General features: G+C 40.7%; 2 long non-coding RNA genes across 2 annotated transcripts; one reads left to right on the forward strand and one right to left on the reverse strand.

Annotated features, from left to right (window-relative positions):
- Positions 1-145: 145 nt before the first annotated feature.
- LOC147321210 (uncharacterized) lies at positions 146-720 on the reverse strand. The gene is made up of 3 exons (XR_015131333.1): positions 579-720; positions 369-473; positions 146-291 (listed from the first exon to the last, which is right to left on the reverse strand). It is a non-coding gene; the product is annotated as an uncharacterized LOC147321210 (long non-coding RNA).
- A 9,300-nt stretch (positions 721-10,020) lies between these two features.
- LOC147321211 (uncharacterized) lies at positions 10,021-15,730 on the forward strand. Its single transcript, XR_015131334.1, has 3 exons — positions 10,021-13,224; positions 14,379-14,580; positions 14,670-15,730. It is a non-coding gene; the product is annotated as an uncharacterized LOC147321211 (long non-coding RNA).
- The last annotated feature ends 122 nt before the right edge of the window (positions 15,731-15,852 follow it).

The raw sequence follows: 15,852 nt of genomic DNA on the forward strand, positions 1-15,852 counted from the left end.
GAGAATACAGCCGTCTTAGAATGTGACTGACTGGTCTTGATGGTATGCCTCTTAAATCCAAAACTGCAAAATGGGTGTACTGACTTAATGCCAGTGGTTACAACATTAGTCCACTGCATACTTTTGAAAAGCCTCCCTTTCTGTGGTTTTTTTTTTTTTTTTTAAATGTCTTGCCAGTCTTTCTGATCAATGGGGAAAAAAAAAGCATGGCTGCTGTGGCAAAGAGCATTTGTAGAATTCCTCTTCAGCATTACTACTGTCACTTGTGTTTGATGAATTTCTACTCCAGTCCTATAATGCATCAGAAAGACTTTATTAAAAATAGGTGATGTAATTTCATGACAAATGTTATGTGGAAAATACTTTACCTTTTCGAGGGATGTAGACGATTGTGATGGAGACACACCGGGTTGTTTCAATTCAGGAGAAATGTTTTGGACAATGCCATTGTCATCACTCTCCTCCACAACATCCTTTGAATATCATTTTATTTGTCAAACAAAGAAATAACTTTTAAATGGAGACATTGTTTTCATAGAGTAAAAGTAGTTATAATTAATGTAATAAATAATTCCAACCTGTTTGAGCAAATGGAGAGATTCATTTCCTTCCATTGCAGATGGACACATCTCCAATGTTTCGTCGCCAGTGTTTCCTTCATCCTGAGTGTGAAATAATTATTAACTCATGAGTATAGTAAGGTAAAACAAGAACTACATGTTTTATTTTAAAAGGTTTAGCATAGAGCTTACTCTATATTACAAATTTAATAGATGTTTATATAACCTATGCAAAAAGGCATGGAAACTGTATAATAGAAATGTGAAATCAACTACTCTGTATTGCATGTTGTCACAGCAAGTTCTTTAGTAGAGTAAAGAAGCAATGTTTGTTGAACACCACAGTGTTGTGAAGCCTTATATATATTTATATGGCTTTTATATGAAAATATTGTATTCTGCAGTGTGGACATAATACAAGTAATTTACTTACTTTATGTTAATGAGAGTGTGGGGGGTGAGTTGGAGGGCAGGGTGGGCTGCTTTTAACCATGTAAAGCACTTTGTGCTACATCTTTGTATGAAAAGTGCTTTATAAATAAAGATTGATTGACTCACACACACACACACACACACACACACACACACACACACACACACACACACACACACACACACACACACACACACACACACACACACAGACAGATGATAAATGGACTGATTTATATATATTGCTTTTCTGCTCAACCAGAGTACTCAAAGCTCTCTGAGTCAGTGTCGTGTCGTCCCTCAAGCTGTGTGTTTCCTTGTGTGCCTCTCTGCAAAGTGTGAGTTTATATTTTCCAAGTTTAGTTTAGTATGCTCATTTTCTGTGACCAACAAATAAAGCTGTGATTTTGATTTGCCCTTCAAAAAACAACGGTTTGTTTTTTGTGCCTCCATCCATTAATGCAATATGTCTCATGTTAGGTGTTATTATTAACCACTAATAATAATGGATTGGATTTATATAGCGCTTTTCAAGGCACCCAAAGCGCTTTACAATGCCACTATTCATTCACACACAGGTACAGTAGGTGTCCCAGAGGAGGGATGTGTTGAAAGTTGTACATCAACTACTCAGGATGATTTTTAATGAATTTTTGAAAATTGACATAATTCTACTGTATTGGCCGACTGCATTGGATACAAGTACCCTTTAATTTCTGAGGAATTCTACAGTAAATCTGGCTGAAACCTGGCACACAGGTACAGTAGGTGTCCCAGAGGGGGGATGTGTTGAAAGTTGGACATCAACTACTCAGGATGATTTTTAATGAATTTTTGAAAATTGACACAATTCTACTGTATTGGCCGACTGCATTGGATACAAGTACCCTTTAATTTCTGAGGAATTTTACAGTAAATCTGGCTGAAACTTGGCACAAAGGTACAGGAGGTGTCCCAGAGAAAGAATCTGTTGAAAGTTGTACATCAACTACTCAGGATGATATTTAATGAATTTTTGAAAATTGACACAATTGTAGTGTATTGGCTGTATTAGATTGAATAAATGTTTCCATTAATTTCTGAGGAATTCTACAGTAAATTTCGATGAAACTTGGCACACAGGTACAGTAGGTGTCCCAGAGGGGGGATGTGTTGAAAGTTGTACCTCAACTATTCAGGATGACTTTTAATGAATTTTTGAAATAAACATAATTGTAGTGCATTGACTGTATTGCACTGAATATGAGTTTACTGTGATTTCTGAGTAATATTACAGTAAATCTGGGTAAAAACTGGCCCAGAGGTAAAGTAGGTGTCCGAGAAGAGGATTGTGTTGAAAGCTTGGCATCAACTTTTAAGAATGATTTTTAATGAATTTTTGAATATGCAACCAGACTGTCACGATGGCTGTATTGGGCTGTTCCATTGTAATTTGTGTGCGCGCGTGCGTGTGACTGTTCACGCGCGTGCATGTGTGCGCGAGTCTAGGCTTTCAATCAGGATATAAAGCGAAAAGGCGCTACCGTAAAGACTGGTGTAAAAGCGCAAGGAAATTTATGCGGCGGATAGGAGGCGGCTGGCTTGACCGCGGCTCACAAATGACGGCTCACTTTACCGCAGTCCACGACGGCGGTTGCCCGGGGCGGCATCGTGGTGGGGGGCAGCATCACGGGTAGGGCTGCCACGATTTGTCGACTAGTCACGATTACGTCGACTATCAAAATCGTCGACGACTGATTTAATAGTCGACGCGTCGTTTGAAGCTTTGTAAGATCCCAAAAGCAGGAATAAGTAGCAGGATTTAAGAGTGTAATAACGGACTGAAACAGAAGATGGCAGCACTGCATGTACAAGGATGCCAGCTGCCGTTAAACCCCGAAGAAGAAGAAGCAGCTGTGTCCCAGAATTCATAGCGCGGCCCAGCTTAGTTTCCAACAATGGCGGTAGCTAGTAGTGATGGGCAGATGAAGCCCCATGAAGCACTGAAGCTTTTCATCCAATTGGTTCACCCCAACGCGAAGCTTCATGAAGCTTCATTTGCTCTAGTAGGACACCTACTGGACGTAAAAATAATAGCTGGCATGAATTTGAAGAGTGTGGCATTTTGCACACAGCCTGTAAATGTCAACAACAAAAGGAGTGTGTAAAACATGTGTAGTGATGGCAGTATACTGTGTATATTTATAGTGGCAGTATGGAAAATGATCATTTGGAAATGCTTAAAATGGAAATGATCATTTACTGTGAGGTGAGGTGTGGTTGGGGTGTGGACAGTGGTTGTGCTTTTGTAACGTTGAGGTATGGACAGCTACACACTGAGGCTTTGAGCCTCAGTCCTGCCTGTTCACATTTTATTCTGTAAAAACTAAATTTTCACTGCTTTTACGACCTTTTTAGTGGGGAGAACATAGCTAGGATTTAATGATTTAACAAGTCTTTTGAATCCTTTGTCCTCCACAATGCTAAATGGCTGTGAGTCCTCAATCACCATGGTAACCAGGTCTTCATCTATTTGAGATTGTTCTCCTGAGGAAAGACAATAAAGACAAAGCACAAATATAAATATCACACACGTAACTTATAACAGCTGTATAATATTGTTATATCATTTAGTAACATTACTGCATGCTATATTATCATGGCATTTGATGGCTCACCTGGTCTTGCTCCACAATCGGTGTTCCCCTTATTCTCATGCAAAGCTCTGTAGTGCCTAAGCATGGATGTTGTTGTTATATCCCAGCTCCCTGGCACATAGCAAACACTTCACCTTGTACAAAAGTAAAGACAGCTTAACATAAATTGTATTGCACCATCAGTATCATGAAAATACATCTTCTGTAGACATTTACATACCTTGTTGGGAGGAATAAGATCAAAATGTTCCCTCACAGGGGAGGACATCCTCCTCTCCAAACTGTCTCCAAACTCTCACTAACCGCAACTCTCCATCAAACACCCACATTTTGAATGAAGTCTGAGGGGTTTATATCGCTGTCATAGCTCGCGGCAAAGTTCGAACCACTTCATGAACCAGTCACGTGGTACAGCCGGGCAGCGAGGCTTCGGACGTCATCATTTTCAGCTCCTCCCATAAATGAAGCAAGCCTCGATACGCGCTTCGCGGAAACGCCCCCTCCATTACTCGACACACGCTCCGAAGCCTCGATACAGAACGTCCCATCACTAGTAGCTAGTTAGTTTTAATATTACTCTTATTATTCTTTCTGGGTCACAAAATAAACGTTTAACATATTTTCAGGCGAGAATGTAGCTGTGTAAACCTCAAATATCTGCTCAGTTTATCAGGACACCACATATTTTCAAAAGCGCTCCGACGTTTTCGGAGACGTCTGTTACCCACTAGCTCGATAGCTAGCCGGGGGCTAGGTCACTAGCGCCGAGAACACCGGACTCCCGGCAAATTGTTTTCAAACCCACCGCCGTCTTTCGCGACTCAGGTTAAATATATATGAGTCACTTAGATAAATTAAAAATGTTATTGTTTGGCTTTTTGTTTTAGTATTTTATTTGTTCCTGAGTAAATCGGTTTGGCTGAGATTAAAGTTATAGTTTTTACACAGCTGAATAAACGTCAAGCAGACAGCTGATTATCAGAAGTGTGAGATGCTGGAGAATATACTCCGGTGTCCTGTTATATTTTAGATAGCAAGGAGTTTATTAAACTCCACCGAAACAATCTGCACATTTAATTAGAATTCAATTAACTATCATCTTGTCTTTATTTTTAGTTAGCACAGACCTTAAACACTTAAAGCTGTAAGCTAATGATAGTTATATAAGAGCAGATGCTGCTGGTGCAATAAGCTGTACTTTTACGTTCAATGGATGATGATCTGATTAGTCGACTAATCGCAAAAATAATCGGTGACTAGTCGACTATCAAAATAATCGTTTGTGGCAGCCCTAATAAGGACCATAAATGGCACCTGTTAAGAGACATGGTTACGAAGTGGATTTCAAACTCCAGGCTATCAGTCACGCAGTAGAAGTTGGGAACAGAGCAGCTGTGAAATCTGTCTTTGTTATTGTGCTCAGCGTCTTTTAGTTTACATTTTGACTGCACAATTGTGAGCTTTTTGTTATGCACAAAAACAACAGTTTTCTTTTATTTATGGAGCATTATTATTTGATAAATGCTCATAATTTATTTTTGAGTAAATTTTATGTACATCTATGCTCTATGTTAATAAAAGTGCCTGTGTGACATCTGGGACACAGCTTTGACTAAGAACTCTCTTTTTGTTCTTACTTTATGGCTTTAAAAAAAAAATCGAGATATATATCTTATATCGCCATCCAGCTAAAAAATATCGAGATATGAATTTTGGGTCATATCGCCCAGCCCTACTAGTAACTAGTTACTCTGAAAGTAACGAGTAACTTGAAGTAACTGAGTTACTTTTGATAGAAGTAACTAGTAATGCAACTAAGTTACTAATTTAAAGTAACTTACCCAACACTGGTGAAAAGTGAGCGAGAGAGCCCTTTGTGCGCCTGCTTGCTGCTAAAATCAATGTAAACTTTGACTTCAGCCCCCCCCCTTGAAGGGAGGGAGTGTTCACCCGGGGCGCCAAACAGGCTAGGACCGCCACTGTTTCCAGTGTTGTCCCAAAGTTGTTACACCCCCCCCCCCCTGCAAAAATTGTTTACCCTTTAATGAGAGCGCAGAGGAGGAGGAGCACACTTACCTGCCTCAGTTTCTGTTACTGATATGCAGTAAATCGCAAAAGTTGAAAAACAACACACTTGTTTCGTGAATGCAATTTTCTGACATTATAATGTACCTTGCGGACTACTTACCTTAAACTGTGCACTACAATAACCCGTTGGTAATAGTCAGACAACGACTTTGATACTATGAAACCAGTCATGATCATGTCAACACGTTGCTCCTATTTCCTCTTCATTTAGTGCATGGTGCAACATTGTTAGAAGTGGAATTACTTTGGATCCAGACACTCTTTTCCTCTGACAGCTCAGTGGTGGTATCATTAAATGGAGAGAGCATTATACTGTTCAGAGGACAGTGGGCAAATATCAGTGTGCAGGCCAGCTTACGATGCTCCAATAGGTTCCCTGAGCTCATGAACACGGTGAAGCATTTGGAATGTGCTGTTCCAACGTGTATCCACCTCTTGAATTAACTTCAGTGGAGGCCGGCCCATTTGTTCCTGCAGCCTCTCCAAAGAAACAGCCAACACAAATTGATTAATTCAAGCTGTGTTACTGCAGCAGCTCCTTAACAGTAGCACTGCCAGGCTTCTACCTTTCTACCTTTAAAACCCGGAGAGCAGCCAAATGGCTTTTAGCTAGGCTTTAGCTTCAGCCAAGTGGAAGCTAAATTGGCTAGTCATTCATATGTATATTAGGTTGTTACCTGGGAATTCTGGAGGGAGGGGAGTGGGGGTGTGTGAATGAGGGGGTGGGGGAGCTGCTAAAAGCTGTGAACTTCCTTTTGTGTTCGTCTGATGCATTCTCAATCATCCAGGGAAATCTCCAAAAGTCACCAACTTGGAGTGTTTCAGTTTGCCATCTTAGGGAGAAATCAACACACATGGGTGTATGCCCTTTGTTGCTGAGATTTATTGATAAAAACAGTACAAAAAACCAACCATTTGTACACATATTTACAAATAATAATAAAAAGTGAGTGAGTACATTTCAACATTTTCAGCAATCACTCACAATCCTGGCACTGCCATGGTATCCGTTGTCTGCATTTACCACATGTGTATCTGTTGCAGTGAACACATCGCACAGTGGCATGATTGTTCTTGCATTTGTGTTTGACCTGACACATGGCTCTTTTTCCAGGGCTAGGTGTGGAGGGTTGTGTCCAAAGCAACTGTTTTTTTTTTCTTGCCTTCTTCGCAGCTACATGAGAGTGAGCCAACTCTCTTGCAAGCTCCACCAGGAAGTCCACCCGTCTTTCCTTCGTCCCGGTGCATGCTTGATACAGCACATGTGCATTCAGTGCTGCCATGTCAATCATGTTATAAAACACGGCAACTGGCCAGTGCCGTGTTCCTCTGCGGACAGTGTACTCCCGAACCATCTGGTCCATCACATCCACGCCACACTTTGTTTTGTTGTAAAGGGTGACAGTGTTTGGCTTCCTTTTGGTAGTGTTATCAGTCTGAACCACGCTGTGCATGCTGCTAAGAATATAGACGGTCTTCTTCCGTTTGGCCGCATACGCCGTCAGCGTGGCAGCAGAGGTTGAAAACACCTAAGAAATAAGATAAATTGTTATTTCCATAGCCCTTTTACACACAATGAAACGCATAAACATAGAACCACAAAAGACCTGCAACATACCTGAGTGGTGAATTCATTGCGATCTGTCTGTCGAGTGGATTGAGGAATTTCCCTGCGAATCTTGTTGACTGTGCCGAGGATGGTGGTTTTCCGTCTAAGAAGTTTTTGCGCAAGTGAAAGCGATGTGAAAAAATTGTCCGTGGTAACATTTCTGCCCTTGTCTAGGAATGGTTCCATCAGCCTCATTACTACATTTTCAGAAAGTCTCTCCCCAGTGGGACGATTGGGGTCCTTGCCAAGATATGGGAAGACATTGCAAATGCACTTGGATTTTAGGTTGCAAGCCACCCAAAACTTGATCCCAAACTTGTCAGGTTTACTTGCAATATACTGCAGGAAACAGCACCGAGTCTTTGATGGGAAAAGCTGTTCATCAACGGTGATATGTAGACCAGGGTTGTAGCACGTGATGCAGTTGGTGACAAATGATCCCCACACACTGGAAATTGCAGCGAACTTATCAGTCTTTGCTCGATCACTGCGGGTGGACTTGTCATGAAGCGTAGGTGTTGCATGATGTCTTGGAAGCTGTTTCGTGCCATAGTTCCAATTATCTGTGGGTTTCCCAGGTTTGCTGACCAGCCGTCATTTAGAGATGGAACCCTGTTAGAAAAGCCAAATGGCTGCTCTCCGGGGGTTTAAGTGTTTAAAACAGTAATGAACTAATGGAACAAACGTTGAAATATCCCACTATCCTCCTACAGGTGGTCTGGATCTCAGACAGCGTGGTGTGTTGATCAAGAGCTTTTGACCATTAGGTTCGATGTATGCGCCTCACAATTACTGTGACACAAACAAAGTTCCTTTGCATGAGCACCCATGTTTGCTGCTCCATCAGTCACATAACATGTAACTTTGTCTGTAATGCCCCACTCTGACATGAGCGCTGCTGTTACTTGGGACAAATTGATAGTAGTATTTGCTTTAGGGAAGTGCTGAACACCTAACACCACAGAATGCAATGCAGTGTTAGAATCGGTGAAATGGCAGGTGACAGCTAGGTAAGCCTCTGTGTTAATGGAGGTCCACATATCAGATGTCAAACTAACTGCAGAAGCCTTTGCCACAGTCAGTTTTTCTTTTAGTTTGGACTCTGTATCTTTGGTCCACCATAGCTTTCAAAGCCTAAACAAAAGAAAGTACCGCTCTTAATATGGAAATATAGGAAAACTGCAAACATGCTTCATATTTTAAGATACACACCTGACTTGTGGGGAGAACATAGTTAGGGTTCAAAGCTTTAACAAGCTTTCTAAACCCACTGTCCTCCACAATAGTGAAGGGCTGGGAATCACCATGTTGACCAAGGCCTCATCCACATCATTCCTCTCCCCTGATAAAACAAACAAAACATTGAGAAATTACATATATTGTAATTACAAGCCAAATATAAATGAATGACATGGGGAATCTAAATGTATAAAATGACTGTATCCTTACAACCTAAAAAAACTTAACTGAGCTTGGTCCACCTTGGATAGCCTCCTTGTTTTCGCGCAGGGCTCTGTAAGGCCTCAGCATAGATGAGGTGTTGTTGCTGTATTAAAGTTCTTTGGAGCACAGCAAACACTTCACCTTTCAATAAACTAAAAGACAGAAATCAGATTATAGGATCTGGGGTGTGGTTTATTTATATTATGGTACTTATCATTTGTGATATTTATTACTGTGTGCATACCTTATTTGGAGAGATGAGATCAAAATGTTGCCAGACAGGGTACAATTGTACAATGTCAATTCTGAACATTCTGGTTTACACAATAACAAAGAATTATTATTATTTTTTTATTTTTTATTTTTTTCCATTTCTCTGCAACAGCTTGAGAATATCTTTGAGGGGATGATGCTGGAAGTGGTGCAGGAGTAGCTTGTGAGGCTGTTGCTGGTAGTACTGTTGCTTCTACAGTTTGTGCTGTAGATTGCTTAGGCGTAGTTGATGCTTGTGGTGCTACAACCTGGGGAGTAGTCACTGGTGGAGCTTTTGGATCTGGGTCTGCTGCTGTTTGTGATTTGGCTTGTGGACCTGCAGCGTGTACTGGTTTTGGGGGCTGGTTCTGGTGGCGTTTTCTTCCTTTGCTGTAGCTTCTGACCCTGGATCTGATAAAATTGTTGCTTTTAAGGTGGTGATGTAGCATGCATTGAAACTGTTCTGCATGTGCATCAAAAACTTACTATGGTGCTTTGCGTAGGATTTTCCTGTAGTTTGTCACAGACAGAAAGACCATGTAGTGTTCTGGGATTTCATATGGATAACAAGCCTCTCTGCCAAAAATCAGGTAATGGGATGAGTACTTCAGTGGTCATTTGCTTTTATTTCTTTTTTTTCTTTTTTTTTTTCTTTTTCTTTTTCTTTTTTTTTTTTTTTTTTGTTCTGAGACCAAACATCACAACATCCAGATAGTCATCCCATGTTTCTGGTTGGTCACCAACAACTTTACAGAGGGCTCTGACAATAAAGGCACATGCAAAACATTCATATGACATCATTTTCCTTTTTGGCTTTTAAATGTCATACCTTAATGTTTTAGTGGAAGGGAACCCCATAAAACTGTAATGTTTCACGCATTAAGCTGGATGTACTCAAAGTATCAGGCTTTGGTGTGGTCTATTACAGAATATAACAAAGAATTTACCTCTGGATGGTGCTGTTCATTCTCTCTACCGAGCCATTTGTTTGTGGATAAGGTCCATTCCAACCAATTCAAATGGCTGAGAAATCTTAACTAGAAAAACATATTTACATTAATAATATTGAAATTACACAGAATGCTAATCTCCTACTCTTATTTTTGAAGTATACAAATCAATCAGGTTTCTAAACAAAACATTCTGTGATTAAATGTGATTATTTTCAGTGATTGACTCCCTTTATGGGAATGTGTTTTGTTTTTTTTTTTTGTTTTTTTTTTTTTTTTTAAATTGTTGCAGCACTTGCCTGGCAAACTGGACACTGGGAACCCTGATCAAAAACAAAAGCAATTAAGAAACTCACCAGTTGATGGTCAAGTTTTATATCAATTATTTTGAGAGAGACAGAAAATTGTGTTCATCTTAAAATAAGTCGGCTATAGTAAAATTTCAGAGTTTGAGTACCCACCGAATTATTGATGTCTGCTGACATCCCTGGCCAGTAGAAACCCTGGCAAGTGTGTTTTTCAGCTTTTGGGGTTTATTACAACAAGTGCAGATCAGTAACAAGTAGCATACAGTAACTGAGCCTAGCATGTGGCTCCTCCTCCTGCGTGCTCTCATGGATGGGGAAACAATTTTTGCTGGGGGTAACTACTTTGACACAACGCTGGAAAGTGCAGCAAATCATTAACTGGTGTCAAGCTTAATCTCCAATTTGAGAAGTACAGTCAAGCCAGCCCTCACTTGGTTTTGCATTATGTGTTTATACCAAGTATTATGGCAAGAGACCTTGAGACCTGATTTAAAAATAAAAGCCACCTTCGAAACTACAGTGTTGATAACTTAAAGGTGGTAGGGATTAACACAAGCTAAATGGAAATGTGGCGTGCAGAACAGTTAGTGGTTTAATGTACTATGCTGTTCAATGTAGTACGTACGTTTCATAGAGACAAAACGGCACGCAATTTTTAAACTTATAGATACAAACGTCACACTGAGATTTAACAGCACGGGACACACTAACACTATTCATCCTTTTTTTTTTTTAAATGGTAAATGGACTGGTTCTTATATAGCGCTCTTCTACTCATCTGAGCACTCAAAGCGCTTTACACAACTTGTGCATTCACCCATTCGCACAAGCATATCTTTATAAGTGCTTTATAGCTAACATTCACACACATTCATACTCCGATGGATGCATCGGAGAGCAATTTGGGGTTAGTATCTTGCCCAAGGATATTTGGCATGCAGACTAGGGGAAGCCAGGAATCGAACCACCAACCTTCCGATCAGTAGATGACTTGCTCTACCTGCACCTACACTCCTGAGCTACAGCCACCCAAGGACTAAGGTCCTTGAGTTGTTTTGACTGGTCCTTCTGTTTGGAGCTACCTGGTTCTGCCTCATCCTCAATGGCCATGCTGGTATTCTGTGCCTGCATCCACATGGTGACCATCCAAACGATGAAATTTTATTTTATTTTTTTTGCTGTAAACTGTGTATTTTGACACCACAAAACAAATTAGAGTATAATGTTAAATGGTAGATGTTTCAATTCTGTCATCTGATATATTTTGTCAAATCACACAGCCCTACTGTCCTGCTCAGGTGACTATTGTCCATCTCTGACCTGTGTGGCTCTATTTGGTGTATAGCTAGGCAATGCTGATAGGTCCACCTCTTGCTATTGACATTATCTTTAAGAGAATAGTACGTTTAAGGGTAGTTTAAGTGGAATCTTTCTAAACAAATTTGAAGAAAAATGTAAAATCTGTGGCTAATTATAGAACTGTAAACTGTTTCTATTCAAGTAAACATAAACATGTTTTAGTTGCATACAACGGGATTTGAATGAAAGAAACTGAAATGGCTGGGTATCAGGTTTTGGGTCCGTTGTTTAACTTTGGTGTATTTGGGACGCTCTCCCCAGTTAGCACAGGGGAGTGTCTAGCTGAGTGTAAGCTCTTCCTTCAGGCACTCGTTTTTTATTTTGCCTTTGTTATTTTCGGAGTAATCCCGGGTGGGGATTTGGGTCCCTGTTGGGGGTAGGCTTTTCAGTGCTCAAAGCACTGAAAGTTTGCCTTTAAAGTTGCCTCGAGCCTGGTACACTCCAGAAGCTAGGTAGGCTAGCATTCAAGGGTAGGTAGGACTGGGGAGAGGTTCAGTGGTATTTTTATTTATTGGATAACCCCGTTGTTATAGATTTTTCTCGTGTGTGTGTGTGTGTGTGTGTGTGTGTGTGTGTTGGGGGAAGGTTCTCGTTTATTGGTAGCCCTAGGGTAGCTGGCTTGTGTGCTATTGACCGGTTTTCTTTTCTTTCTTTTTTTTAAAACTATGTTTGAATGTCTACATTAGATATTTCTGTGTTTACGGCTAACCTGTCACTTGCCCAGCTCGATGCCTGTAGGAAAAACTATTTGCATGAGGTGGCATCATTTTACGGGATTGGGGTCTCCATAGTTCTGCATAAAGCTGAGCTAAAAGCTGCTCTGGTGTCTGGCTTGGTGGATAAGGGGATATTGGCCTTGCAAATGTCTCCCAGTCCACCTGAGTTGGCTGAGCATGGTGTAGCATCTTAGCATGTTCCCCTGTTGCCAGATCAAAATATAGCACTGTATGTGTCCACGCCTCTTGCTCAGGGACTGCCTGAGGAGACTGCCAATGACACTGCCTCATTTTGAGCCACTCTCGATAGTCCTTAGGTTCAAAGCAGGATGCTAGGCTACGAGTTCATCTGGCTCATCTCCAGCTGGAGAGAGAGAAATGCGAAAGAGTTTCATCTGAAGGAGGAGCTAGAACTTATGGGCGGAGCTGGCCAGAGCCAGGGAGATTGAGCTGAAAAATGTGAAAGCAGAGACAACTGTCAAGTTGTGACATTTAGAACTCCAACAAGTTTCCCTTCTTACGACTGCCTGCATTCCACAGCCAGGGGCAGGGTTTGATGTAGGAAAAAGGTTGGCTAGTTGAAAAAAGTTGGTTGATGTGACACATTAACTTCTGAAGAATTTTTAGATTGCACTCATCATCAGAAAAGTTGCCAACTCCTGCTATAGTGTAATTTGACTGTATGAGATTAATATTCAGTTTCTATGTTGTCAGCTATAATGGCTGGACAGCCTTTAAGAATCGAATCAGCTTCTAAATAATTTGCTGGTTTTCCCTCTTCTTGCTTTTTACTTTCTTTGAGGCTCTGGTGACTCTGGAGACTCTTGAGTCTAGAAAAGGAGCTGTTGGACAGAAAGATGTCAACTGAGTGGTAAGTATTTTGCTTTTCCAATATATTGTTAATCTTCAGTGTGGGAAACAAGATATTTAGTAAGTAGTAAGGAAGTAAAATTTATTAATAACTTAATTTATAACTTAATATTTTGTTGCACAACCTTTTGAGGCAATCGCTGCAATCAAACTATTCCTGTAACTGTCAATGAGACTTCTGCAAAGCTCAGCAGGTATTTTGGTCCACTCATGAGCAAACTGCTCCAGTATTTTCCTCTTTTGAAGAGCGCCTTTTCTAGACAGCATGTTTCAGCTCCTTCCAAAGATGCCCAATAGGATTGAGGTCAGGGCTCCAAGAAGGCGACTTTATAATAGTCCAATGTTATCCTCTTAGACATTCTTGGGTGTTTTTTAGCTGTATGTTTTGAGTCATTGTCCTATTGCAAAGACCCATGACCTCCGTCTGAGACCAACCTTTCTGACGCTGGCCAACACATTTCTCTCTAGAATCCCTTGATGGTCTTGAAATTTCATTGTACCCTGCACAGATTCAAGACACCCTGTGCCAGATGCAGCAAAGCAGCCCTAGAACATAACAGATCCCTCTCCATGTTTCACAGTAGGGACAGTGTTCTTTTCTTGATATGCTTCATTTTTCCTTCTGTGAACATGGAGCTGATGTGCCTTTTTGTGATTTGTTGGTGGTGTCCTCCTTGGTCATCTCCTATGTAGTCCACTCTGGCTCAAACAACAACAGATGGTGCGATCTGACAGTGATGTGCTTTGAGCATGAAGTTCACCTTGGATCTCTTTAGAAGTCTTTCTGGGCTCTTTTGTTACCATTCAGATTATCTGTCTCTTTGATTGGTCATCAATTTTTCTCCTGTGGCCACGTCCAGGGAGGTTGATTACAATCCCATGGATCTTAAATTTCTGAATAATATGTGCACTGTAGTCACAGGAACATCCAGCTGCTTGGAGATTGTCTTATAGCCTTTGCCTTTAACATGCTTGTCTATGATTATTTATCTTATCTCCTGAGACATCTTTCCTTTCACTTCCTCTGGTCCATGTTGAGTGTGATACACGCTCGAACGATAGACGTTCATTGGTTAACATTCATAGAATTTTTATTATTTAGTCAGATTAGTTAGTTCTGTGACCATTGTGACTTTTTCCTTTCATTGACCAAAGGGTACCAGCAGGTTTTGTCTACGTGTCTATGTCCCACTGGGAGGAGTTCCCCTGGATAAGCTGGAGGTGGTGGCTGGGCAGAGGGAGTTCCGGGGTGCTCTGCTTAGGATCCTGCCTCTGGGACCCAACTGCAGATAAATGGAAGAAAATGGATGGATGTTTTGTAACAGTGCAATGATTCAGCTTGATTGTCTATCTTGAGGTCTGTTCTGTAGCAAATGCAGGAAAAAAATGTTTTAAGAAGAGCAAATGTAATGTGGCATTCTAAAGAATATGATTGTTTCCTTATAGGATACCAGGAGAGACGAGCCCTCCATCACAGATGGTGTTCAGTGAAGAAAGTCACCTGCAGATTCAAGACCATTGCATCTCCATCCCACATTCACTGCCACTGTACATAAGGGAAGTTGAACTTTCTGCGATCACTGCATTTTCATTACCTTAATCCATGACAGTCTTTCAGGCTGTAATGCCTGGACTGAGCAGAACTGCTTAAACTTGGGTTCAAAATAATTCAATCTGAGACTTTGGTTTTGTTTTTTTGTAAGGTTATTAAAGTTTTAAATTGTTTAACAAATATGAAAATTTAATTTGATAAGGATCCCTCCTGGGTGAGGTGTTCCGGGCATGTCCCAGGACACGCTGAAGATATTAGATCTCTCGGCTGGCCTGGGAACGCCTTGGTGTTGCCCCGGATAAGCTGGAGAAGGTGGCTGGGGAGAGGGAGGTCTGGGCTTCTCTGCTTAGGCTGCTGCCCCTGCGACCCGGCCCCGGATAAAGCGGATGAAGATGGATGGATAGATGGAATTTGATAATATTTGAAGTATAATTAAATAACACAAGCTACAATAGTGGGAATATACTTGTTTGTCATTAATGTGTCCAGTATGTTGACTAATAAATATTTTTTGCATTTGAAAATAAAAGTTGGTCTGATTTCAACTGCATTACAAAATGTCTTTAATTTCGAGGATAATAAAACATAATGTGATCTAGTTGCATTCGATTTCTATGTGGATAGGTTTCATTCAGAAAAATCTAATTATTCTAAGTACTGGGTACTCCATGAATAAATTGTCCTAGCTTGGTTATCAAGTTTTACTTGTGGGTTTTGTTTGGTTTTTTTTGTTTTGAGGCAATGAGTTTGCATAATTTAAGTTCTAGGAACTAATTTGGTTGTACAGTATGTTAACATTGTTCTCACCAATGGATGACACCAATACTAGTGTTTGCATGAAGGAGAAATTGTAATTCAACCACATTGGAGGATGATGAGAAATTGTGAGGAACATACAAAGTGACAATACAAATGACAAATTGTATATGTAGGAATAAATAAGCTAATCTTTCAACTCATTGTCGGGTGTCTTTCTCTGTGCTTATGTTTATTAAAATTATTAACATAGGACAGACTTGCCAGGGGGAGCTGGGGGGGGGGGTCAATTTTGGTGGCGACCCTGTCATCAAGATATTT

The sequence above is a fragment of the Aulonocara sp. 'chitande type north' Nkhata Bay genome, linkage group LG10, assembly GCF_057382095.1.
Source record: "Aulonocara sp. 'chitande type north' Nkhata Bay isolate Kocher_YH1m ecotype deep benthic linkage group LG10, A_spYH_male_GT1.1, whole genome shotgun sequence".
NCBI classification, from domain to species: Eukaryota; Metazoa; Chordata; class Actinopteri; order Cichliformes; family Cichlidae; genus Aulonocara; species Aulonocara sp. 'chitande type north' Nkhata Bay.